The sequence below is a fragment of the Gadus chalcogrammus genome, chromosome 12 (genome assembly GCF_026213295.1).
Source record: "Gadus chalcogrammus isolate NIFS_2021 chromosome 12, NIFS_Gcha_1.0, whole genome shotgun sequence".
Classification (NCBI taxonomy): Eukaryota; Metazoa; Chordata; class Actinopteri; order Gadiformes; family Gadidae; genus Gadus; species Gadus chalcogrammus.
Window position 1 is genome coordinate 7,044,204 of NC_079423.1, and position 24,302 is coordinate 7,068,505.

General features: G+C 44.4%; 33 non-coding genes and 2 pseudogenes across 33 annotated transcripts; all 35 read left to right on the plus strand.

Moving 5' to 3' along the window:
* Positions 1-374: 374 nt before the first annotated feature.
* On the plus strand, positions 375-493 carry LOC130395230 (5S ribosomal RNA). Its single transcript, XR_008898310.1, has one exon. It is a non-coding gene; the product is annotated as a 5S ribosomal RNA (ribosomal RNA).
* A 531-nt stretch (positions 494-1,024) lies between these two features.
* LOC130400248 (5S ribosomal RNA) lies at positions 1,025-1,143 on the plus strand. The gene has a single exon (XR_008902724.1). It is a non-coding gene; the product is annotated as a 5S ribosomal RNA (ribosomal RNA).
* Positions 1,144-1,672: 529 nt separating this feature from the next.
* LOC130396468 (5S ribosomal RNA) lies at positions 1,673-1,791 on the plus strand. The gene has a single exon (XR_008899104.1). It is a non-coding gene; the product is annotated as a 5S ribosomal RNA (ribosomal RNA).
* Positions 1,792-2,320: 529 nt separating this feature from the next.
* Positions 2,321-2,439, plus strand: LOC130396469 (5S ribosomal RNA). The gene has a single exon (XR_008899105.1). It is a non-coding gene; the product is annotated as a 5S ribosomal RNA (ribosomal RNA).
* Positions 2,440-3,605: 1,166 nt separating this feature from the next.
* Positions 3,606-3,724, plus strand: LOC130396471 (5S ribosomal RNA). The gene has a single exon (XR_008899107.1). It is a non-coding gene; the product is annotated as a 5S ribosomal RNA (ribosomal RNA).
* Positions 3,725-4,253: 529 nt separating this feature from the next.
* LOC130394306 (5S ribosomal RNA) lies at positions 4,254-4,372 on the plus strand. Its single transcript, XR_008897477.1, has one exon. It is a non-coding gene; the product is annotated as a 5S ribosomal RNA (ribosomal RNA).
* A 529-nt stretch (positions 4,373-4,901) lies between these two features.
* Positions 4,902-5,020, plus strand: LOC130395434 (5S ribosomal RNA). The gene has a single exon (XR_008898490.1). It is a non-coding gene; the product is annotated as a 5S ribosomal RNA (ribosomal RNA).
* A 529-nt stretch (positions 5,021-5,549) lies between these two features.
* LOC130396472 (5S ribosomal RNA) lies at positions 5,550-5,668 on the plus strand. Its single transcript, XR_008899108.1, has one exon. It is a non-coding gene; the product is annotated as a 5S ribosomal RNA (ribosomal RNA).
* Positions 5,669-6,195: 527 nt separating this feature from the next.
* Positions 6,196-6,314, plus strand: LOC130396474 (5S ribosomal RNA). The gene has a single exon (XR_008899109.1). It is a non-coding gene; the product is annotated as a 5S ribosomal RNA (ribosomal RNA).
* Positions 6,315-6,834: 520 nt separating this feature from the next.
* Positions 6,835-6,953, plus strand: LOC130395749 (5S ribosomal RNA). Its single transcript, XR_008898768.1, has one exon. It is a non-coding gene; the product is annotated as a 5S ribosomal RNA (ribosomal RNA).
* Positions 6,954-7,482: 529 nt separating this feature from the next.
* LOC130396475 (5S ribosomal RNA) lies at positions 7,483-7,601 on the plus strand. Its single transcript, XR_008899110.1, has one exon. It is a non-coding gene; the product is annotated as a 5S ribosomal RNA (ribosomal RNA).
* A 529-nt stretch (positions 7,602-8,130) lies between these two features.
* On the plus strand, positions 8,131-8,248 carry LOC130394812 (5S ribosomal RNA). Its single transcript, XR_008897934.1, has one exon. It is a non-coding gene; the product is annotated as a 5S ribosomal RNA (ribosomal RNA).
* A 528-nt stretch (positions 8,249-8,776) lies between these two features.
* On the plus strand, positions 8,777-8,895 carry LOC130400732 (5S ribosomal RNA). The gene has a single exon (XR_008903207.1). It is a non-coding gene; the product is annotated as a 5S ribosomal RNA (ribosomal RNA).
* Positions 8,896-9,424: 529 nt separating this feature from the next.
* Positions 9,425-9,543, plus strand: LOC130396476 (5S ribosomal RNA). Its single transcript, XR_008899111.1, has one exon. It is a non-coding gene; the product is annotated as a 5S ribosomal RNA (ribosomal RNA).
* A 529-nt stretch (positions 9,544-10,072) lies between these two features.
* LOC130396477 (5S ribosomal RNA) lies at positions 10,073-10,191 on the plus strand. Its single transcript, XR_008899112.1, has one exon. It is a non-coding gene; the product is annotated as a 5S ribosomal RNA (ribosomal RNA).
* Positions 10,192-10,720: 529 nt separating this feature from the next.
* Positions 10,721-10,839, plus strand: LOC130396478 (5S ribosomal RNA). Its single transcript, XR_008899113.1, has one exon. It is a non-coding gene; the product is annotated as a 5S ribosomal RNA (ribosomal RNA).
* Positions 10,840-11,368: 529 nt separating this feature from the next.
* LOC130396479 (5S ribosomal RNA) lies at positions 11,369-11,487 on the plus strand. The gene has a single exon (XR_008899114.1). It is a non-coding gene; the product is annotated as a 5S ribosomal RNA (ribosomal RNA).
* Positions 11,488-12,016: 529 nt separating this feature from the next.
* On the plus strand, positions 12,017-12,135 carry LOC130396480 (5S ribosomal RNA). The gene has a single exon (XR_008899115.1). It is a non-coding gene; the product is annotated as a 5S ribosomal RNA (ribosomal RNA).
* Positions 12,136-12,664: 529 nt separating this feature from the next.
* Positions 12,665-12,783, plus strand: LOC130396481 (5S ribosomal RNA). Its single transcript, XR_008899116.1, has one exon. It is a non-coding gene; the product is annotated as a 5S ribosomal RNA (ribosomal RNA).
* A 528-nt stretch (positions 12,784-13,311) lies between these two features.
* On the plus strand, positions 13,312-13,430 carry LOC130396483 (5S ribosomal RNA). The gene has a single exon (XR_008899118.1). It is a non-coding gene; the product is annotated as a 5S ribosomal RNA (ribosomal RNA).
* A 528-nt stretch (positions 13,431-13,958) lies between these two features.
* LOC130396485 (5S ribosomal RNA) lies at positions 13,959-14,077 on the plus strand. Its single transcript, XR_008899119.1, has one exon. It is a non-coding gene; the product is annotated as a 5S ribosomal RNA (ribosomal RNA).
* Positions 14,078-14,606: 529 nt separating this feature from the next.
* On the plus strand, positions 14,607-14,725 carry LOC130396486 (5S ribosomal RNA). The gene has a single exon (XR_008899120.1). It is a non-coding gene; the product is annotated as a 5S ribosomal RNA (ribosomal RNA).
* Positions 14,726-15,253: 528 nt separating this feature from the next.
* LOC130396487 (5S ribosomal RNA) lies at positions 15,254-15,372 on the plus strand. The gene has a single exon (XR_008899121.1). It is a non-coding gene; the product is annotated as a 5S ribosomal RNA (ribosomal RNA).
* Positions 15,373-15,898: 526 nt separating this feature from the next.
* LOC130396488 (5S ribosomal RNA) lies at positions 15,899-16,017 on the plus strand. The gene has a single exon (XR_008899122.1). It is a non-coding gene; the product is annotated as a 5S ribosomal RNA (ribosomal RNA).
* Positions 16,018-16,545: 528 nt separating this feature from the next.
* Positions 16,546-16,664, plus strand: LOC130396489 (5S ribosomal RNA). Its single transcript, XR_008899123.1, has one exon. It is a non-coding gene; the product is annotated as a 5S ribosomal RNA (ribosomal RNA).
* Positions 16,665-17,191: 527 nt separating this feature from the next.
* On the plus strand, positions 17,192-17,310 carry LOC130396490 (5S ribosomal RNA). The gene has a single exon (XR_008899124.1). It is a non-coding gene; the product is annotated as a 5S ribosomal RNA (ribosomal RNA).
* Positions 17,311-17,837: 527 nt separating this feature from the next.
* LOC130396491 (5S ribosomal RNA) lies at positions 17,838-17,956 on the plus strand. The gene has a single exon (XR_008899125.1). It is a non-coding gene; the product is annotated as a 5S ribosomal RNA (ribosomal RNA).
* Positions 17,957-18,485: 529 nt separating this feature from the next.
* LOC130396492 (5S ribosomal RNA) lies at positions 18,486-18,604 on the plus strand. Its single transcript, XR_008899126.1, has one exon. It is a non-coding gene; the product is annotated as a 5S ribosomal RNA (ribosomal RNA).
* A 517-nt stretch (positions 18,605-19,121) lies between these two features.
* On the plus strand, positions 19,122-19,241 carry LOC130395907 (5S ribosomal RNA). The gene has a single exon (XR_008898903.1). It is a non-coding gene; the product is annotated as a 5S ribosomal RNA (ribosomal RNA).
* A 531-nt stretch (positions 19,242-19,772) lies between these two features.
* LOC130396493 (5S ribosomal RNA) lies at positions 19,773-19,891 on the plus strand. The gene has a single exon (XR_008899127.1). It is a non-coding gene; the product is annotated as a 5S ribosomal RNA (ribosomal RNA).
* A 524-nt stretch (positions 19,892-20,415) lies between these two features.
* LOC130396496 (5S ribosomal RNA) lies at positions 20,416-20,534 on the plus strand. Its single transcript, XR_008899129.1, has one exon. It is a non-coding gene; the product is annotated as a 5S ribosomal RNA (ribosomal RNA).
* A 527-nt stretch (positions 20,535-21,061) lies between these two features.
* Positions 21,062-21,180, plus strand: LOC130400802 (5S ribosomal RNA). Its single transcript, XR_008903275.1, has one exon. It is a non-coding gene; the product is annotated as a 5S ribosomal RNA (ribosomal RNA).
* Positions 21,181-21,712: 532 nt separating this feature from the next.
* Positions 21,713-21,826, plus strand: LOC130396249 (5S ribosomal RNA; annotated as a pseudogene).
* A 527-nt stretch (positions 21,827-22,353) lies between these two features.
* LOC130396244 (5S ribosomal RNA) lies at positions 22,354-22,471 on the plus strand (annotated as a pseudogene).
* A 538-nt stretch (positions 22,472-23,009) lies between these two features.
* On the plus strand, positions 23,010-23,128 carry LOC130395650 (5S ribosomal RNA). Its single transcript, XR_008898682.1, has one exon. It is a non-coding gene; the product is annotated as a 5S ribosomal RNA (ribosomal RNA).
* Positions 23,129-24,302: the final 1,174 nt, after the last annotated feature.

A 24,302-nucleotide genomic window follows, 5' to 3' on the forward strand; every position in this document is an offset into this window, starting at 1 on the left:
GATACTGCCAGCAGGGAGCACCAGAGAGCTGAAACGACAGTTGTACATTTCTTAAACTTTCACCAACACAAACACGCACGCTCACTTCAGATCATGGGAGGACGTCAACAAATCACCACCCATTCTCTGACACTTTAACCGTTAACCTTGGTTCAAACATTTAACATCACACGCACACGCAGTGTATTTCAGATAATTAATGAATTCAGATGTCACAATGATCGTTTACATAGATAAGGAGTCCTACTGAATCAATTACTGCCGTTTATATCTAACTAATGATTGTTTTTGTAAAAGTGTAACGTCGAGCCTCAGTAGCTTTCTCACTCCTTATGTGCTACTGTATAAAACCTGGTTTTGCGCCTGCACTAATTGCTTGCGGCCATACCACCCTGAACACGCCAGATCTCGTCTGATCTCGGAAGCTAAGCAGGGTCGGGCCTGGTTAGTACTTGGATTGGAGACCGCCTGGGAATACCAGGTGCTGTAAGCTTTTTCTTTTTTCAACTCGAGCTCATTGACTCCGTGGCCTACTGTGGCGTACCGTGACCTGATGTTTACTGCCAACCGCTTTGGAGGATTTAAGCAACATACAAAAACTGACTAACGTCTCTCAAAACTATTTTTGTGAAACATGAGGACAGTATAGTGATACTGCCAGCAGGGAGCACCAGAGAGCTGAACCGACAGTTGTACATTTCTTAAACTTTCACCAACACAAACACGCACGCTCACTTCAGATCATGGGAGGACGTCAAAAAATCACCACCCATTCTCTGACACTTTAACCGTTAACCTTGGTTCAAACATTTAACGTCACACGCACACGCAGTGTATTTCAGATAATTAATGAATTCAGATGTCACAATGATCGTTTACATGGATAAGGAGTCCTACTGAATCAATTACTGCCGTTTATATCTAACTAATGATTGTTTTTGTAAAAGTGTAACGTCGAGCCTCAGCAGCTTTCTCACTCCTTATGTGCTACTGTATAAAACCTGGTTTTGCGCCTGCACTAATTGCTTACGGCCATACCACCCTGAACACGCCCGATCTCGTCTGATTTCGGAAGCTAAGCAGGGTCGGGCCTGGTTAGTACTTGGATGGGAGACCGCCTGGGAATACCAGGTGCTGTAAGCTTTTTCTTTTTCAACTCGAGCTCATTGCCTCCGTGGCCTACCGTGGCGTACCGTGACCTGATGTTTACTGCCAACCGCTTTGGAGGATTTAAGCAACATACAAAAACTGACAACGTCTCTCAAAACTGTTTTTGTGAAACATGAGGACAGTATAGTGATACTGCCAGCAGGGAGCACCAGAGAGCTGAACCGACAGTTGTACATTTCTTAAACTTTCACCTACACAAACACGCACGCTCACTTCAGATCATGGGAGGACGTCAAAAAATCACCACCCATTCTCTGACACTTTAACCGTTAACCTTGGTTCAAACATTTAACATCACACGCACACGCAGTGTATTTCAGATAATTAATGAATTCAGATGTCACAATGATCGTTTACATGGATAAGGAGTCCTACTGAATCAATTACTGCCGTTTATATCTAACTAATGATTGTTTTTGTAAAAGTGTAACGTCGAGCCTCAGCAGCTTTCTCACTCCTTATGTGCTACTGTATAAAACCTGGTTTTGCGCCTACACTAATTGCTTACGGCCATACCACCCTGAACACGCCCGATCTCGTCTGATCTCGGAAGCTAAGCAGGGTCGGGCCTGGTTAGTACTTGGATGGGAGACCGCCTGGGAATACCAGGTGCTGTAAGCTTTTTCTTTTTCAACTCGAGCTCATTGACTCCGTGGCCTACCGTGGCGTACCGTGACCTGATGTTTACTGCCAACCGCTTTGGAGGATTTAAGCAACATACAAAAACTGACAACGTCTCTCAAAACTATTTTTGTGAAACATGAGGACAGTATAGTGATACTGCCAGCAGGGAGCACCAGAGAGCTGAACCGACAGTTGTACATTTCTTAAACTTTCACCAACACAAACACGCACGCTCACTTCAGATCATGGGAGGACGTCAAAAAATCACCACCCATTCTCTGACACTTTAACCGTTAACCTTGGTTCAAACATTTAACATCACACGCACACGCAGTGTATTTCAGATAATTAATGAATTCAGATGTCACAATGATCGTTTACATGGATAAGGAGTCCTACTGAATCAATTACTGCCGTTTATATCTAACTAATGATTGTTTTTGTAAGAGTGTAACGTCGAGCCTCAGCAGCTTTCTCACTCCTTATGTGCTACTGTATAAAACCTGGTTTTGCGCCTGCACTAATTGCTTACGGCCATACCACCCTGAACACGCCCGATCTCGTCTGATCTCGGAAGCTAAGCAGGGTCGGGCCTGGTTAGTACTTGGATGGGAGACCGCCTGGGAATACCAGGTGCTGTAAGCTTTTTCTTTTTCAACTCGAGCTCATTGCCTCCGTGGCCTACCGTGGCGTACCGTGACCTGATGTTTACTGCCAACCGCTTTGGAGGATTTAAGCAACATACAAAAACTGACAACGTCTCTCAAAACTATTTTTGTGAAACATGAGGACAGTATAGTGATACTGCCAGCAGGGAGCACCAGAGAGCTGAACCGACAGTTGTACATTTCTTAAACTTTCACCAACACAAACACGCACGCTCACTTCAGATCATGGGAGGACGTCAAAAAATCACCACCCATTCTCTGACACTTTAACCGTTAACCTTGGTTCAAACATTTAACATCACACGCACACGCAGTGTATTTCAGATAATTAATGAATTCAGATGTCACAATGATCGTTTACATGGATAAGGAGTCCTACTGAATCAATTACTGCCGTTTATATCTAACTAATGATTGTTTTTGTAAAAGTGTAACGTCGAGCCTCAGCAGCTTTCTCACTCCTTATGTGCTACTGTATAAAACCTGGTTTTGCGCCTGCACTAATTGATTACGGCCATACCACCCTGAACATGCCCGATCTCGTCTGATCTCGGAAGCTAAGCAGGGTCGGGCTTGGATGAGAGACCTCCTGGGAATACCAGGTGCTGTAAGCTTTTTCTTTTTCAACTCGAGCTCATTGACTCCGTGGCCTACCGTGGCGTACCGTGACCTGATGTTTACTGCCAACCGCTTTGGAGGATTTAAGCAACATACAAAAACTGACAACGTCTCTCAAAACTATTTTTGTGAAACATGAGGACAGTATAGTGATACTGCCAGCAGGGAGCACCAGAGAGCTGAACCGACAGTTGTACATTTCTTAAACTTTCACCAACACAAACACGCACGCTCACTTCAGATCATGGGAGGACGTCAAAAAATCACCACCCATTCTCTGACACTTTAACCGTTAACCTTGGTTCAAACATTTAACATCACACGCACACGCAGTGTATTTCAGATAATTAATGAATTCAGATGTCACAATGATCGTTTACATGGATAAGGAGTCCTACTGAATCAATTACTGCCGTTTATATCTAACTAATGATTGTTTTTGTAAGAGTGTAACGTCGAGCCTCAGCAGCTTTCTCACTCCTTATGTGCTACTGTATAAAACCTGGTTTTGCGCCTGCACTAATTGCTTACGGCCATACCACCCTGAACACGCCCGATCTCGTCTGATCTCGGAAGCTAAGCAGGGTCGGGCCTGGTTAGTACTTGGATGGGAGACCGCCTGGGAATACCAGGTGCTGTAAGCTATTTCTTTTTCAACTCGAGCTCATTGCCTCCGTGGCCTACCGTGGCGTACCGTGACCTGATGTTTACTGCCAACCGCTTTGGAGGATTTAAGCAACATACAAAAACTGACAACGTCTCTCAAAACTATTTTTGTGAAACATGAGGACAGTATAGTGATACTGCCAGCAGGGAGCACCAGAGAGCTGAACCGACAGTTGTACATTTCTTAAACTTTCACCAACACAAACACGCACGCTCACTTCAGATCATGGGAGGACGTCAAAAAATCACCACCCATTCTCTGACACTTTAACCGTTAACCTTGGTTCAAACATTTAACATCACACGCACACGCAGTGTATTTCAGATAATTAATGAATTCAGATGTCACAATGATCGTTTACATGGATAAGGAGTCCTACTGAATCAATTACTGCCGTTTATATCTAACTAATGATTGTTTTTGTAAAAGTGTAACGTCGAGCCTCAGCAGCTTTCTCACTCCTTATGTGCTACTGTATAAAACCTGGTTTTGCGCCTGCACTAATTGCTTACGGCCATTACACCCTGAACACGCCCGATCTCGTCTGATCTCGGAAGCTAAGCAGGGTCGGGCCTGGTTAGTACTTGGATGGGAGACCGCCTGGGAATACCAGGTGCTGTAAGCTTTTTCTTTTTCAACTCGAGCTCATTGCCTCCGTGGCCTACCGTGGCGTACCGTGACCTGATGTTTACTGCCAACCGCTTTGGAGGATTTAAGCAACATACAAAAACTGACAACGTCTCTCAAAACTATTTTTGTGAAACATGAGGACAGTATAGTGATACTGCCAGCAGGGAGCACCAGAGAGCTGAACCGACAGTTGTACATTTCTTAAACTTTCACCAACACAAACACGCACGCTCACTTCAGATCATGGGAGGACGTCAAAAAATCACCACCCATTCTCTGACACTTTAACCGTTAACCTTGGTTCAAACATTTAACATCACACGCACACGCAGTGTATTTCAGATAATTAATGAATTCAGATGTCACAATGATCGTTTACATGGATAAGGAGTCCTACTGAATCAATTACTGCCGTTTATATCTAACTAATGATTGTTTTTGTAAAAGTGTAACTTCGAGCCTCAGCAGCTTTCTCACTCCTTATGTGCTACTGTATAAAACCTGGTTTTGCGCCTGCACTAATTGATTACGGCCATACCACCCTGAACATGCCCGATCTCGTCTGATCTCGGAAGCTAAGCAGGGTCGGGCCTGGTTAGTACTTGGATGAGAGACCGCCTGGGAATACCAGGTGCTGTAAGATTTTTCTTTTTCAACTCGAGCTCATTGCCTCCGTGGCCTACCGTGGCGTACCGTGACCTGATGTTTACTGCCAACCGCTTTGGAGGATTTAAGCAACATACAAAAACTGACAACGTCTCTCAAAACTATTTTTGTGAAACATGAGGACAGTATAGTGATACTGCCAGCAGGGAGCACCAGAGAGCTGAAACGACAGTTGTACATTTCTTAAACTTTCACCAACACAAACACGCACGCTCACTTCAGATCATGGGAGGACGTCAAAAAATCACCACCCATTCTCTGACACTTTAACCGTTAACCTTGGTTCAAACATTTAACATCACACGCACACGCAGTGTATTTCAGATAATTAATGAATTCAGATGTCACAATGATCGTTTACATGGATAAGGAGTCCTACTGAATCAATTACTGCCGTTTATATCTAACTAATGATTGTTTTTGTAAGAGTGTAACGTCGAGCCTCAGCAGCTTTCTCACTCCTTATGTGCTACTGTATAAAACCTGGTTTTGCGCCTGCACTAATTGCTTACGGCCATACCACCCTGAACACGCCCGATCTCGTCTGATCTCGGAAGCTAAGCAGGGTCGGGCCTGGTTAGTACTTGGATGGGAGACCGCCTGGGAATACCAGGTGCTGTAAGCTTTTCTTTTTCAACTCGAGCTCATTGACTCCGTGGCCTACCGTGGCGTACCGTGACCTGATGTTTACTGCCAACCGCTTTGGAGGATTTAAGCAACATACAAAAACTGACAACGTCTCTCAAAACTATTTTTGTGAAACATGAGGACAGTATAGTGATACTGCCAGCAGGGAGCACCAGAGAGCTGAACGACAGTTGTACATTTCTTAAACTTTCACCAACACAAACACGCACGCTCACTTCAGATCATGGGAGGACGTCAAAAAATCACCACCCATTCTCTGACACTTTAACCGTTAACCTTGGTTCAAACATTTAACATCACACGCACACGCAGTGTATTTCAGATAATTAATGAATTCAGATGTCACAATGATCGTTTACATGGATAAGGAGTCCTACTGAATCAATTACTGCCGTTTATATCTAACTAATGATTGTTTTTGTAAAAGTGTAACGTCGAGCCTCAGCAGCTTTCTCACTCCTTATGTGCTACTGTATAAAACCTGGTTTTGCGCCTGCACTAATTGCTTACGGCCATACCACCCTGAACACGCCCGATCTCGTCTGATCTCGGAAGCTAAGCAGGGTCGGGCCTGGTTAGTACTTGGATGGGAGACCGCCTGGGAATACCAGGTGCTGTAAGCTTTTTCTTTTTCAACTCGAGCTCATTGACTCCGTGGCGTACCGTGACCTGATGTTTACTGCCTAACGGCTTTGGAGGATTTAAGCAACATACAAAAACTGACAACGTCTCTCAAAACTATTTTTGTGAAACATGAGGACAGTATAGTGATACTGCCAGCAGGGAGCACCAGAGAGCTGAACCGACAGTTGTACATTTCTTAAACTTTCACCAACACAAACACGCACGCTCACTTCAGATCATGGGAGGACGTCAAAAAATCACCACCCATTCTCTGACACTTTAACCGTTAACCTTGGTTCAAACATTTAACATCACACGCACACGCAGTGTATTTCAGATAATTAATGAATTCAGATGTCACAATGATCGTTTACATGGATAAGGAGTCCTACTGAATCAATTACTGCCGTTTATATCTAACTAATGATTGTTTTTGTAAAAGTGTAACGTCGAGCCTCAGCAGCTTTCTCACTCCTTATGTGCTACTGTATAAAACCTGGTTTTGCGCCTGCACTAATTGTTTACGGCCATACCACCCTGAACACGCCCGATCTCGTTTGATCTTGGAAGCTAAGCAGGGTCGGGCCTGGTTTTTACTTGGATGGCAGACCGCCTGGGAATACCAGGTGCTGTAAGCTTTTTCTTTTTCAACTCGAGCTCATTGCCTCCGTGGCCTACCGTGGCGTACCGTGACCTGATGTTTACTGCCAACCGCTTTGGAGGATTTAAGCAACATACAAAAACTGACAACGTCTCTCAAAACTATTTTTGTGAAACATGAGGACAGTATAGTGATACTGCCAGCAGGGAGCACCAGAGAGCTGAACCGACAGTTGTACATTTCTTAAACTTTCACCAACACAAACACGCACGCTCACTTCAGATCATGGGAGGACGTCAAAAAATCACCACCCATTCTCTGACACTTTAACCGTTAACCTTGGTTCAAACATTTAACATCACACGCACACGCAGTGTATTTCAGATAATTAATGAATTCAGATGTCACAATGATCGTTTACATGGATAAGGAGTCCTACTGAATCAATTACTGCCGTTTATATCTAACTAATGATTGTTTTTGTAAGAGTGTAACGTCGAGCCTCAGCAGCTTTCTCACTCCTTATGTGCTACTGTATAAAACCTGGTTTTGCGCCTACACTATTTGCTTACGGCCATACCACCCTGAACACGCCCGATCTCGTCTGATCTCGGAAGCTAAGCAGGGTCGGGCCTGGTTAGTACTTGGATGGGAGACCGCCTGGGAATACCAGGTGCTGTAAGCTTTTTCTTTTTCAACTCGAGCTCATTGCCTCCGTGGCCTACCGTGGCGTACCGTGACCTGATGTTTACTGCCAACCGCTTTGGAGGATTTAAGCAACATACAAAAACTGACAACGTCTCTCAAAACTATTTTTGTGAAACATGAGGACAGTATAGTGATACTGCCAGCAGGGAGCACCAGAGAGCTGAACCGACAGTTGTACATTTCTTAAACTTTCACCAACACAAACACGCACGCTCACTTCAGATCATGGGAGGACGTCAAAAAATCACCACCCATTCTCTGACACTTTAACCGTTAACCTTGGTTCAAACATTTAACATCACACGCACACGCAGTGTATTTCAGATAATTAATGAATTCAGATGTCACAATGATCGTTTACATGGATAAGGAGTCCTACTGAATCAATTACTGCCGTTTATATCTAACTAATGATTGTTTTTGTAAAAGTGTAACGTCGAGCCTCAGCAGCTTTCTCACTCCTTATGTGCTACTGTATAAAACCTGGTTTTGCGCCTGCACTAATTGATTACGGCCATACCACCCTGAACACTCCCGATCTCGTCTGATCTCGGAAGCTAAGCAGGGTCGGGCCTGGTTAGTACTTGGATGGAGACCGCCTGGGAATACCAGGTGCTGTAAGCTTTTTCTTTTTCAACTCGAGCTCATTGCCTCCGTGGCCTACCGTGGCGTACCGTGACCTGATGTTTACTGCCAACCGCTTTGGAGGATTTAAGCAACATACAAAACTGACAACGTCTCTCAAAACTATTTTTGTGAAACATGAGGACAGTATAGTGATACTGCCAGCAGGGAGCACCAGAGAGCTGAACCGACAGTTGTACATTTCTTAAACTTTCACCAACACAAACACGCACGCTCACTTCAGATCATGGGAGGACGTCAAAAAATCACCACCCATTCTCTGACACTTTAACCGTTAACCTTGGTTCAAACATTTAACATCACACGCACACGCAGTGTATTTCAGATAATTAATGAATTCAGATGTCACAATGATCGTTTACATGGATAAGGAGTCCTACTGAATCAATTACTGCCGTTTATATCTAACTAATGATTGTTTTTGTAAAAGTGTAACGTCGAGCCTCAGCAGCTTTCTCACTCCTTATGTGCTACTGTATAAAACCTGGTTTTGCGCCTGCACTAATTGATTACGGCCATACCACCCTGAACATGCCCGATCTCGTCTGATCTCGGAAGCTAAGCAGGGTCGGGCCTGGTTAGTACTTGGATGGGAGACCGCCTGGGAATACCAGGTGCTGTAAGCTTTTTCTTTTTCAACTCGAGCTCATTGACTCCGTGGCCTACCGTGGCGTACCGTGACCTGATGTTTACTGCCAACCGCTTTGGAGGATTTAAGCAACATACAAAAACTGACAACGTCTCTCAAAACTATTTTTGTGAAACATGAGGACAGTATAGTGATACTGCCAGCAGGGAGCACCAGAGAGCTGAACCGACAGTTGTACATTTCTTAAACTTTCACCAACACAAACACGCACGCTCACTTCAGATCATGGGAGGACGTCAAAAAATCACCACCCATTCTCTGACACTTTAACCGTTAACCTTGGTTCAAACATTTAACATCACACGCACACGCAGTGTATTTCAGATAATTAATGAATTCAGATGTCACAATGATCGTTTACATGGATAAGGAGTCCTACTGAATCAATTACTGCCGTTTATATCTAACTAATGATTGTTTTTGTAAAAGTGTAACGTCGAGCCTCAGCAGCTTTCTCACTCCTTATGTGCTACTGTATAAAACCTGGTTTTGCGCCTGCACTAATTGCTTACGGCCATACCACCCTGAACACGCCCGATCTCGTCTGATCTCGGAAGCTAAGCAGGGTCGGGCCTGGTTAGTACTTGGATGGGAGACCGCCTGGGAATACCAGGTGCTGTAAGCTTTTTCTTTTTCAACTCGAGCTCATTGACTCCGTGGCCTACCGTGGCGTACCGTGACCTGATGTTTACTGCCAACCGCTTTGGAGGATTTAAGCAACATACAAAAACTGACAACGTCTCTCAAAACTATTTTTGTGAAACATGAGGACAGTATAGTGATACTGCCAGCAGGGAGCACCAGAGAGCTGAACCGACAGTTGTACATTTCTTAAACTTTCACCAACACAAACACGCACGCTCACTTCAGATCATGGGAGGACGTCAAAAAATCACCACCCATTCTCTGACACTTTAACCGTTAACCTTGGTTCAAACATTTAACATCACACGCACACGCAGTGTATTTCAGATAATTAATGAATTCAGATGTCACAATGATCGTTTACATGGATAAGGAGTCCTACTGAATCAATTACTGCCGTTTATATCTAACTAATGATTGTTTTTGTAAAAGTGTAACGTCGAGCCTCAGCAGCTTTCTCACTCCTTATGTGCTACTGTATAAAACCTGGTTTTGCGCCTGCACTAATTGCTTACGGCCATACCACCCTGAACACGCCCGATCTCGTCTGATCTCGGAAGCTAAGCAGGGTCGGGCCTGGTTAGTACTTGGATGGGAGACCGCCTGGGAATACCAGGTGCTGTAAGCTTTTTCTTTTTCAACTCGAGCTCATTGCCTCCGTGGCCTACCGTGGCGTACCGTGACCTGATGTTTACTGCCAACCGCTTTGGAGGATTTAAGCAACATACAAAAACTGACAACGTCTCTCAAAACTATTTTTGTGAAACATGAGGACAGTATAGTGATACTGCCAGCAGGGAGCACCAGAGAGCTGAAACGACAGTTGTACATTTCTTAAACTTTCACCAACACAAACACGCACGCTCACTTCAGATCATGGGAGGACGTCAAAAAATCACCACCCATTCTCTGACACTTTAACCGTTAACCTTGGTTCAAACATTTAACATCACACGCACACGCAGTGTATTTCAGATAATTAATGAATTCAGATGTCACAATGATCGTTTACATGGATAAGGAGTCCTACTGAATCAATTACTGCCGTTTATATCTAACTAATGATTGTTTTTGTAAAAGTGTAACGTCGAGCCTCAGCAGCTTTCTCACTCCTTATGTGCTACTGTATAAAACCTGGTTTTGCGCCTGCACTAATTGCTTACGGCCATACCACCCTGAACACGCCCGATCTCGTCTGATCTCGGAAGCTAAGCAGGGTCGGGCCTGGTTAGTACTTGGATGGGAGACCGCCTGGGAATACCAGGTGCTGTAAGCTTTTTCTTTTTCAACTCGAGCTCATTGCCTCCGTGGCCTACCGTGGCGTACCGTGACCTGATGTTTACTGCCAACCGCTTTGGAGGATTTAAGCAACATACAAAAACTGACAACGTCTCTCAAAACTATTTTTGTGAAACATGAGGACAGTATAGTGATACTGCCAGCAGGGAGCACCAGAGAGCTGAAACGACAGTTGTACATTTCTTAAACTTTCACCAACACAAACACGCACGCTCACTTCAGATCATGGGAGGACGTCAAAAAATCACCACCCATTCTCTGACACTTTAACCGTTAACCTTGGTTCAAACATTTAACATCACACGCACACGCAGTGTATTTCAGATAATTAATGAATTCAGATGTCACAATGATCGTTTACATGGATAAGGAGTCCTACTGAATCAATTACTGCCGTTTATATCTAACTAATGATTGTTTTTGTAAAAGTGTAACGTCGAGCCTCAGCAGCTTTCTCACTCCTTATGTGCTACTGTATAAAACCTGGTTTTGCGCCTGCACTAATTGCTTACGGCCATACCACCCTGAACACGCCCGATCTCGTCTGATCTCGGAAGCTAAGCAGGGTCGGGCCTGGTTAGTACTTGGATGGGAGACCGCCTGGGAATACCAGGTGCTGTAAGCTTTTTCTTTTTCAACTCGAGCTCATTGACTCCGTGGCCTACCGTGGCGTACCGTGACCTGATGTTTACTGCCAACCGCTTTGGAGGATTTAAGCAACATACAAAAACTGACAACGTCTCTCAAAACTATTTTTGTGAAACATGAGGACAGTATAGTGATACTGCCAGCAGGGAGCACCAGAGAGCTGAACCGACAGTTGTACATTTCTTAAACTTTCACCAACACAAACACGCACGCTCACTTCAGATCATGGGAGGACGTCAAAAAATCACCACCCATTCTCTGACACTTTAACCGTTAACCTTGGTTCAAACATTTAACATCACACGCACACGCAGTGTATTTCAGATAATTAATGAATTCAGATGTCACAATGATCGTTTACATGGATAAGGAGTCCTACTGAATCAATTACTGCCGTTTATATCTAACTAATGATTGTTTTTGTAAAAGTGTAACGTCGAGCCTCAGCAGCTTTCTCACTCCTTATGTGCTACTGTATAAAACCTGGTTTTGCGCCTGCACTAATTGCTTACGGCCATACCACCCTGAACACGCCCGATCTCGTCTGATCTCGGAAGCTAAGCAGGGTCGGGCCTGGTTAGTACTTGGATGGGAGACCGCCTGGGAATACCAGGTGCTGTAAGCTTTTTCTTTTTCAACTCGAGCTCATTGACTCCGTGGCCTACCGTGGCGTACCGTGACCTGATGTTTACTGCCAACCGCTTTGGAGGATTTAAGCAACATACAAAAACTGACAACGTCTCTCAAAACTATTTTTGTGAAACATGAGGACAGTATAGTGATACTGCCAGCAGGGAGCACCAGAGAGCTGAAACGACAGTTGTACATTTCTTAAACTTTCACCAACACAAACACGCACGCTCACTTCAGATCATGGGAGGACGTCAAAAAATCACCACCCATTCTCTGACACTTTAACCGTTAACCTTGGTTCAAACATTTAACATCACACGCACACGCAGTGTATTTCAGATAATTAATGAATTCAGATGTCACAATGATCGTTTACATGGATAAGGAGTCCTACTGAATCAATTACTGCCGTTTATATCTAACTAATGATTGTTTTTGTAAAAGTGTAACGTCGAGCCTCAGCAGCTTTCTCACTCCTTATGTGCTACTGTATAAAACCTGGTTTTGCGCCTGCACTAATTGCTTACGGCCATACCACCCTGAACACGCCCGATCTCGTCTGATCTCGGAAGCTAAGCAGGGTCGGGCCTGGTTAGTACTTGGATGGGAGACCGCCTGGGAATACCAGGTGCTGTAAGCTTTTCTTTTTCAACTCGAGCTCATTGCCTCCGTGGCCTACCGTGGCGTACCGTGACCTGATGTTTACTGCCAACCGCTTTGGAGGATTTAAGCAACATACAAAAACTGACAACGTCTCTCAAAACTATTTTTGTGAAACATGAGGACAGTATAGTGATACTGCCAGCAGGGAGCACCAGAGAGCTGAACCGACAGTTGTACATTTCTTAAACTTTCACCAACACAAACACGCACGCTCACTTCAGATCATGGGAGGACGTCAAAAAATCACCACCCATTCTCTGACACTTTAACCGTTAACCTTGGTTCAAACATTTAACATCACACGCACACGCAGTGTATTTCAGATAATTAATGAATTCAGATGTCACAATGATCGTTTACATGGATAAGGAGTCCTACTGAATCAATTACTGCCGTTTATATCTAACTAATGATTGTTTTTGTAAAAGTGTAACGTCGAGCCTCAGCAGCTTTCTCACTCCTTATGTGCTACTGTATAAAACCTGGTTTTGCGCCTGCACTAATTGCTTACGGCCATACCACCCTGAACACGCCCGATCTCGTCTGATCTCGGAAGCTAAGCAGGGTCGGGCCTGGTTAGTACTTGGATGGGAGACCGCCTGGGAATACCAGGTGCTGTAAGCTTTTTCTTTTTCAACTCGAGCTCATTGCCTCCGTGGCCTACCGTGCGTACCGTGACCTGATGTTTACTGCCAACCGCTTTGGAGGATTTAAGCAACATACAAAAACTGACAACGTCTCTCAAAACTATTTTTGTGAAACATGAGGACAGTATAGTGATACTGCCAGCAGGGAGCACCAGAGAGCTGAACCGACAGTTGTACATTTCTTAAACTTTCACCAACACAAACACGCACGCTCACTTCAGATCATGGGAGGACGTCAAAAAATCACCACCCATTCTCTGACACTTTAACCGTTAACCTTGGTTCAAACATTTAACATCACACGCACACGCAGTGTATTTCAGATAATTAATGAATTCAGATGTCACAATGATCGTTTACATGGATAAGGAGTCCTACTGAATCAATTACTGCCGTTTATATCTAACTAATGATTGTTTTTGTAAAAGTGTAACGTCGAGCCTCAGCAGCTTTCTCACTCCTTATGTGCTACTGTATAAAACCTGGTTTTGCGCCTGCACTAATTGCTTACGGCCATACCACCCTGAACACGCCCGATCTCGTCTGATCTCGGAAGCTAAGCAGGGTCGGGCCTGGTTAGTACTTGGATGGGAGACCGCCTGGGAATACCAGGTGCTGTAAGCTTTTTCTTTTTCAACTCGAGCTCATTGCCTCCGTGGCCTACCGTGGCGTACCGTGACCTGATGTTTACTGCCAACCGCTTTGGAGGATTTAAGCAACATACAAAAACTGACAACGTCTCTCAAAACTATTTTTGTGAAACATGAGGACAGTATAGTGATACTGCCAGCAGGGAGCACCAGAGAGCTGAACCGACAGTTGTACATTTCTTAAACTTTCACCAACACAAACACGCACGCTCACTTCAGATCATGGGAGGACGTCAAAAAATCACCACCCATTCTCTGACACTTTAACCGTTAACCTTGGTTCAAACATTTAACATCACACGCACACGCAGTGTATTTCAGATAATTAATGAATTCAGATGTCACAATGATCGTTTACATGGATAAGGAGTCCTACTGAATCAATTACTGCCGTTTATATCTAACTAATGATTGTTTTTGTAAAAGTGTAACGTCGAGCCTCAGCAGCTTTCTCACTCCTTATGTGCTACTGTATAAAACCTGGTTTTGCGCCTGCACTAATTGCTTACGGCCATACCACCCTGAACACGCCCGATCTCGTCTGATCTCGGAAGCTAAGCAGGGTCGGGCCTGGTTAGTACTTGGATGGGAGACCGCCTGGGAATACCAGGTGCTGTAAGCTTTTTCTTTTTCAACTCGAGCTCATTGCCTCCGTGGCCTACCGTGCGTACCGTGACCTGATGTTTACTGCCAACCGCTTTGGAGGATTTAAGCAACATACAAAAACTGACAACGTCTCTCAAAACTATTTTTGTGAAACATGAGGACAGTATAGTGATACTGCCAGCAGGGAGCACCAGAGAGCTGAAACGACAGTTGTACATTTCTTAAACTTTCACCAACACAAACACGCACGCTCACTTCAGATCATGGGAGGACGTCAAAAAATCACCACCCATTCTCTGACACTTTAACCGTTAACCTTGGTTCAAACATTTAACATCACACGCACACGCAGTGTATTTCAGATAATTAATGAATTCAGATGTCACAATGATCGTTTACATGGATAAGGAGTCCTACTGAATCAATTACTGCCGTTTATATCTAACTAATGATTGTTTTTGTAAAAGTGTAACGTCGAGCCTCAGCAGCTTTCTCACTCCTTATGTGCTACTGTATAAAACCTGGTTTTGCGCCTGCACTAATTGCTTACGGCCATACCACCCTGAACACGCCCGATCTCGTCTGATCTCGGAAGCTAAGCAGGGTCGGGCCTGGTTAGTACTTGGATGGGAGACCGCCTGGGAATACCAGGTGCTGTAAGCTTTTCTTTTTCAACTCGAGCTCATTGCCTCCGTGGCCTACCGTGGCTACCGTGACCTGATGTTTACTGCCAACCGCTTTGGAGGATTTAAGCAACATACAAAACTGACAACGTCTCTCAAAACTATTTTTGTGAAACATGAGGACAGTATAGTGATACTGCCAGCAGGGAGCACCAGAGAGCTGAACCGACAGTTGTACATTTCTTAAACTTTCACCAACACAAACACGCACGCTCACTTCAGATCATGGGAGGACGTCAAAAAATCACCACCCATTCTCTGACACTTTAACCGTTAACCTTGGTTCAAACATTTAACATCACACGCACACGCAGTGTATTTCAGATAATTAATGAATTCAGATGTCACAATGATCGTTTACATGGATAAGGAGTCCTACTGAATCAATTACTGCCGTTTATATCTAACTAATGATTGTTTTTGTAAAAGTGTAACGTCGAGCCTCAGCAGCTTTCTCACTCCTTATGTGCTACTGTATAAAACCTGGTTTTGCGCCTGCACTAATTGCTTACGGCCATACCACCCTGAACACGCCCGATCTCGTCTGATCTCGGAAGCTAAGCAGGGTCGGGCCTGGTTAGTACTTGGATGGGAGACCGCCTGGGAATACCAGGTGCTGTAAGCTTTTTCTTTTTCAACTCGAGCTCATTGCCTCCGTGGCCTACCGTGGCGTACCGTGACCTGATGTTTACTGCCAACCGCTTTGGAGGATTTAAGCAACATACAAAACTGACAACGTCTCTCAAAACTATTTTTGTGAAACATGAGGACAGTATAGTGATACTGCCAGCAGGGAGCACCAGAGAGCTGAACCGACAGTTGTACATTTCTTAAACTTTCACCAACACAAACACGCACGCTCACTTCAGATCATGGGAGGACGTCAAAAAATCACCACCCATTCTCTGACACTTTAACCGTTAACCTTGGTTCAAACATTTAACATCACACGCACACGCAGTGTATTTCAGATAATTAATGAATTCAGATGTCACAATGATCGTTTACATGGATAAGGAGTCCTACTGAATCAATTACTGCCGTTTATATCTAACTAATGATTGTTTTTGTAAAAGTGTAACGTCGAGCCTCAGCAGCTTTCTCACTCCTTATGTGCTACTGTATAAAACCTGGTTTTGCGCCTGCACTAATTGCTTACGGCCATACCACCCTGAACACGCCCGATCTCGTCTGATCTCGGAAGCTAAGCAGGGTCGGGCCTGGTTAGTACTTGGATGGGAGACCGCCTGGGAATACCAGGTGCTGTAAGCTTTTCTTTTTCAACTCGAGCTCATTGCCTCCGTGGCCTACCGTGCGTACCGTGACCTGATGTTTACTGCCAACCGCTTTGGAGGATTTAAGCAACATACAAAAACTGACAACGTCTCTCAAAACTATTTTTGTGAAACATGAGGACAGTATAGTGATACTGCCAGCAGGGAGCACCAGAGAGCTGAACCGACAGTTGTACATTTCTTAAACTTTCACCAACACAAACACGCACGCTCACTTCAGATCATGGGAGGACGTCAAAAAATCACCACCCATTCTCTGACACTTTAACCGTTAACCTTGGTTCAAACATTTAACATCACACGCACACGCAGTGTATTTCAGATAATTAATGAATTCAGATGTCACAATGATCGTTTACATGGATAAGGAGTCCTACTGAATCAATTACTGCCGTTTATATCTAACTAATGATTGTTTTTGTAAAAGTGTAACGTCGAGCCTCAGCAGCTTTCTCACTCCTTATGTGCTACTGTATAAAACCTGGTTTTGCGCCTGCACTAATTGCTTACGGCCATACCACCCTGAACACGCCCGATCTCGTCTGATCTCGGAAGCTAAGCAGGGTCGGGCCTGGTTAGTACTTGGATGGGAGACCGCCTGGGAATACCAGGTGCTGTAAGCTTTTCTTTTTCAACTCGAGCTCATTGCCTCCGTGGCCTACCGTGGCGTACCGTGACCTGATGTTTACTGCCAACCGCTTTGGAGGATTTAAGCAACATACAAAACTGACAACGTCTCTCAAAACTATTTTTGTGAAACATGAGGACAGTATAGTGATACTGCCAGCAGGGAGCACCAGAGAGCTGAACCGACAGTTGTACATTTCTTAAACTTTCACCAACACAAACACGCACGCTCACTTCAGATCATGGGAGGACGTCAAAAAATCACCACCCATTCTCTGACACTTTAACCGTTAACCTTGGTTCAAACATTTAACATCACACGCACACGCAGTGTATTTCAGATAATTAATGAATTCAGATGTCACAATGATCGTTTACATGGATAAGGAGTCCTACTGAATCAATTACTGCCGTTTATATCTAACTAATGATTGTTTTTGTAAAAGTGTAACGTCGAGCCTCAGCAGCTTTCTCACTCCTTATGTGCTACTGTATAAAACCTGGTTTTGCGCCTGCACTAATTGCTTACGGCCATACCACCCTGAACACGCCCGATCTCGTCTGATCTCGGAAGCTAAGCAGGGTCGGGCCTGGTTAGTACTTGGATGGGAGACCGCCTGGGAATACCAGGTGCTGTAAGCTTTTTCTTTTTCAACTCGAGCTCATTGCCTCCGTGGCCTACCGTGGCGTACCGTGACCTGATGTTTACTGCCAACCGCTTTGGAGGATTTAAGCAACATACAAAAACTGACAACGTCTCTCAAAACTATTTTTGTGAAACATGAGGACAGTATAGTGATACTGCCAGCAGGGAGCACCAGAGAGCTGAACCGACAGTTGTACATTTCTTAAACTTTCACCAACACAAACACGCACGCTCACTTCAGATCATGGGAGGACGTCAAAAAATCACCACCCATTCTCTGACACTTTAACCGTTAACCTTGGTTCAAACATTTAACATCACACGCACACGCAGTGTATTTCAGATAATTAATGAATTCAGATGTCACAATGATCGTTTACATGGATAAGGAGTCCTACTGAATCAATTACTGCCGTTTATATCTAACTAATGATTGTTTTTGTAAAAGTGTAACGTCGAGCCTCAGCAGCTTTCTCACTCCTTATGTGCTACTGTATAAAACCTGGTTTTGCGCCTGCACTAATTGCTTACGGCCATACCACCCTGAACACGCCCGATCTCGTCTGATCTCGGAAGCTAAGCAGGGTCGGGCCTGGTTAGTACTTGGATGGGAGACCGCCTGGGAATACCAGGTGCTGTAAGCTTTTTCTTTTTCAACTCGAGCTCATTGCCTCCGTGGCGTACCGTGACCTGATGTTTACTGCCAACCGCTTTGGAGGATTTAAGCAACATACAAAAACTGACAACGTCTCTCAAAACTATTTTTGTGAAACATGAGGACAGTATAGTGATACTGCCAGCAGGGAGCACAGAGAGCTGAACCGACAGTTGTACATTTCTTAAACTTTCACCAACACAAACACGCACGCTCACTTCAGATCATGGGAGGACGTCAAAAATCACCACCCATTCTCTGACACTTTAACCGTTTACCTTGGTTCAAACATTTAACATCACACGCACACGCAGTGTATTTCAGATAATTAATGAATTCAGATGTCACAATGATCGTTTACATGGATAAGGAGTCCTACTGAATCAATTACTGCCGTTTATATCTAACTAATGATTGTTTTTGTAAAAGTGTAACGTCGAGCCTCAGCAGCTTTCTCACTCCTTATGTGCTACTGTATAAAACCTGGTTTTGCGCCTGCACTAATTGCTTACGGCCATACCACCCTGAACACGCCCCGATCTCGTCTGATCTCGGAAGCTAAGCAGGGTCGGCCTGGTTAGTACTTGGATGGGAGACCGCCTTGGGAATACCAGGTGCTGTAAGCTTTTTCTTTTTCAACTCGAGCTCATTGCCTCCGTGGCCTACCGTGACCTACCGTGACCTGATGTTTACTGCCAACCGCTTTGGAGGATTTAAGCAACATACAAAAACTGACAACGTCTCTCAAAACTGTTTTTGTGAAACATGAGGACAGTATAGTGATACTGCCAGCAGGGAGCACCAGAGAGCTGAACCGACAGTTGTACATTTCTTAAAACTTTCAACCAACACAAACACGCACGCTCACTTCAGATCATGGGAGGACGTCAAAAAATCACCACCCATTCTCTGACACTTTAACCGTTAACCTTGGTTCAAACATTTAACATCACACGCACACGCAGTGTATTTCAGATAATTAATGAATTCAGATGTCACAATGATCGTTTACATGGATAAGGAGTCCTACTGAATCAATTACTGCCGTTTATATCTAACTAATGATTGTTTTTGTAAAAGTGTAACGTCGAGCCTCAGCAGCTTTCTCACTCCTTATGTGCTACTGTATAAAACCTGGTTTTGCGCCTGCACTAATTGCTTACGGCCATACCACCCTGAACACGCCCGATCTCGTCTGATCTCGGAAGCTAAGCAGGGTCGGGCCTGGTTAGTACTTGGATGGGAGACCGCCTGGGAATACCAGGTGCTGTAAGCTTTTCTTTTTCAACTCGAGCTCATTGACTCCGTGGCCTACCGTGCGTACGTGACCTGATGTTTACTGCCAACCGCTTTGGAGGATTTAAGCAACATACAAAACTGACAACGTCTCTCAAAACGATTTTTGTGAAACATGAGGACAGTATAGTGATACTGCCAGCAGGGAGCACCAGAGAGCTGAACCGACAGTTGTACATTTCTTAAACTTTCACCAACACAAACACGCACGCTCACTTCAGATCATGGGAGGACGCCAAAAAATCACCACCCATTCTCTGACACTTTAACCGTTAACCTTGGTTCAAACATTTAACATCACAGCACACGCAGTGTATTTCAGATAATTAATGAATTCAGATGTCACAATGATCGTTTACATGGATAAGGAGTCCTACTGAATCAATTACTGCCGTTTATATCTAACTAATGATTGTTTTTGTAAAAGTGTAACGTCGAGCCTCAGCAGCTTTCTCACTCCTTATGTGCTACTGTATAAAACCTGGTTTTGCGCCTGCACTAATTGCTTACGGCCATACCACCCTGAACACGCCCGATCTCGTCTGATCTCGGAAGCTAAGCAGGGTCGGGCCTGGTTAGTACTTGGATGGGAGACCGCCTGGGAATACCAGGTGCTGTAAGCTTTTCTTTTTCAACTCGAGCTCATTGCCTCCGTGGCCTACCGTGAGCCTACCGTGACCTGATGTTTACTGCCAACCGCTTTGGAGGATTTAAGCAACATACAAAACTGACAACGTCTCTCAAAACTATTTTTGTGAAACATGAGGACAGTATAGTGATACTGCCAGCAGGGAGCACCAGAGAGCTGAACCGACAGTTGTACATTTCTTAAACTTTCACCAACACAACACGCACGCTCACTTCAGATCATGGGAGGACGTCAAAAAATCACCACCCATTCTCTGACACTTAACCGTTAACCTTGGTTCAAACATTTAACATCACACGCACACGCAGTGTATTTCAGATAATTAATGAATTCAGATGTCACAATGATCGTTTACATGGATAAGGAGTCCTACTGAATCAATTACTGCCGTTTATATCTAACTAATGATTGTTTTTGTAAAAGTGTAACGTCGAGCCTCAGCAGCTTTCCTCACTCCTTATGTGCTACTGTATAAAACCTGGTTTTGCGCCTGCACTAATTGCTTACGGCCATACCACCCTGAACACGCCCGATCTCGTCTGATCTCGGAAGCTAAGCAGGGTCGGGCCTGGTTAGTACGTGGATGGGAGACCGCCTGGGAATACCAGGTGCTGTAAGCGTTTTCTTTTTCAACTCGAGCTCATTGACCTCCGTGGCCTACCGTGGCGTACCGTGACCTGATGTTTACTGCCAACCGCTTTGGAGGATTTAAGCAACATACAAAAACTGACAACGTCTCTCAAAACTATTTTTGTGAAACATGAGGACAGTATAGTGATACTGCCAGCAGGGAGCACCAGAGAGCTGAAACCGACAGTTGTACATTTCTTAAACTTTCACCAACACAAACACGCACGCTCACTTCAGATCATGGGAGGACGTCAAAAAATCACCACCCATTCTCTGACACTTTAAACCGTTAACCTTGGTTCAAACATTTAACATCACACGCACACGCAGTGTATTTCAGATAATTAATGAATTCAGATGTCACAATGATCGTTTACATGGATAAGGAGTCCTACTGAATCAATTACTGCCCGTTTATATCTAACTAATGATTGTTTTGTAAAGTGTAACGTCGAGCCTCAGCAGCTTCCTCACTCCTTATGTGCTACTGTATAAAACCTGGTTTGTGCGCCTGCACTAATTGCTTACGGCCATACACCCTGAACACGCCCGATCTCGTCTGATCTCGGAAGCTAGCAGGGTCGGCTGGTTAGTACTTGGATGGAGACCGCCTGGGAATACCAGGTGCTGTAAGCTTTTTCTTTTCAACTCGAGCTCATTGACTCGTGGCCTACCGTGGCGTACCGTGACCTGATGTTTACTGCCAACCGCTTTGGGAGGATTTAAGCAACATACAAAACTGACAACGTCTCTCAAAACTATTTTTGTGAAACATGAGGACAGTATAGTGATACTGCCAGCAGGGAGCACCAGAGAGCTGAACCGACAGTTGTACATTTCTTAAACTTTCACCAACACAAACACGCACGCTCACTTCAGATCATGGGAGGACGTCAAAAAATCACCACCCATTCTCTGACACTTTACCGTTAACCTTGGTTCAACATTTAACATCACACGCACACGCAGTGTATTTCAGATAATTAATGAATTCAGATGTCACAATGATCGTTTACATGGATAAGGAGTTCTACTGAATCAATTACTCTGCCGTTTATACTAACTAATATTGTTTTTGTAAGAGTGTAACGTCGAGCCTCAGCAGCTTTTCTCACTCCTTATGTGCTACTGTATAAAACCTGGTTTTGCGCCTGTCACTAATTGCTTACGGCCATACCACCCTGAACAGCCCGATCCTCGTCTGATCTCGGAACTAAGCAGGGTCGGGCCTGGTGATACTTGGATGGGAGTACCGCCTGGGAATACCAGGTGCTGTAAGCTATTTCTTTTATCAACATCGAGCTCATTGCCTCCAAGTCCGTGGCCTACCGTGGCGTACCGTTGACCTGATGTTGACTGCCACCGCTTTGGAGGATTAAAAGCAACCATATAAAGACTGACAACGTCTCTCAAACGATGTGGTGAAACATGAGGACAGTATAGTGATACTGCCAGAAGGGAGCACCAGAGAGCTGAACCGACAGTTGTACATTTCTTAAACTTTCACCAACACAAACACGCACAGCTCACTTCAGATCATGGGAGGACGTCAAAAATCACCACCCATTCTCTTGACACTTTAACCGTTAACCTTGGTTCAAACCTTTAACATCACACGCACACGCAGTGTATTTCAGATAATTAATGAATTCAGATGTCACAATGATCGTTTACATGGATAAGGAGTCCTACTGAATCAATTACTGCCGTTTATATCTAACTAATGATTGTTTTGTAAAAGTGTAACGTCGAGCCTCAGCAGCTTTCTCACTCCTTATTGTGCTACTGTATAAAACCTGGTTTTGCGCCTGCACTAATTGCTTACGGCCATACCACCTGAACACGCCCGATCTCGTCTGATCTCGGAAGCTAAGCAGGGTCGGGCCTGGTTAGTACTTGGAATGGGAGACCGCCTGGGAATACCAGGTGCTGTAAGCTTTTCTTTTTCAACTCGAGCTCATTGCCTCCGTGGCCTACCGTGGCGTACCGTGACCTGATGTTTACTGCCAACCGCTTTGAGGTTTAAGCACTACAAAACTGACAACGTCTCTACAAACTATTTTTGTGAACTGAGGACAGTAATAGTGATACTGCCCAGCAGGGAGCACCAGAGAGCTGAACCGACAGTTGTACGATTTTCTTAAACTTTCACCAACACAAAACACGCACGCTCACTCAGATCATGGGAGGACGTCAAAATCACCAACCATTCTCTGACCTTACCGTTAACCTTGGTTCAACATTTAACATCACAAAACACACGCAGTGTATTTCAGATAATTAATGATTTCATATGTCACATGATCGTTACAATGGATAAGGAGTCCTACTGGAATCAATTACTGCCGTTTATATATCAACTAATGAATTGTTGTTTGTAAAATTGTAAACGTTGAGCCTCAGCAGCTTTCTCACTCCTTATGTGCTACTGTATAAAACCTGGTTTTGCGCCTGCACTAATTGATTACGCGGCCATACCACCCTGAACATGCCCGATCTCGCTGATCTCGGAAGCTAAGCAGGGTCGGGCCTGGTTATACTGGATGGAGACCGCCTGGGAATACCAGGTGCTGTAAGCTTTTTTTCTTTTTCACTCGAGCTCATTGACTCCGTGGCGTACCGTGACCTGATGTTTACTGCCAACCGCTTTGGAGATTTAAGCAACATACAAAAACTGACAACGTCTCTCAAAACTATTTTTGTGAAACATGAGGACAGTATAGTGACTGCCAGCAGGAGCACCAGAGAGCTGAAACGACAGTTGTACATTTCTTAAACTTTCACCAACACAAACACGCACGCTCACTTCAGATTGGGAGACGTCAAAAATCACCACCCATTCTCTGACACTTTAACCGTTAACCTTGGTTCAACATTTAACATCACACGCACACGCAGTGTATTTCAGATAATTAATGAATTCCGATGTCCCAATGATCGTTTACTGGATAAGGATCCTACTGATCAATTACTGCCGTTTATATCTAACTATGATTGTTTTTGTAAAGTGTAACGTCGAGCCTCATCGCAGCTTTCTCACTCCTTATGCTACTGTATAAAACTGGTTTTGCGCCTGCACTAATTGCTTACGGCCATACCACCCTGAACACGC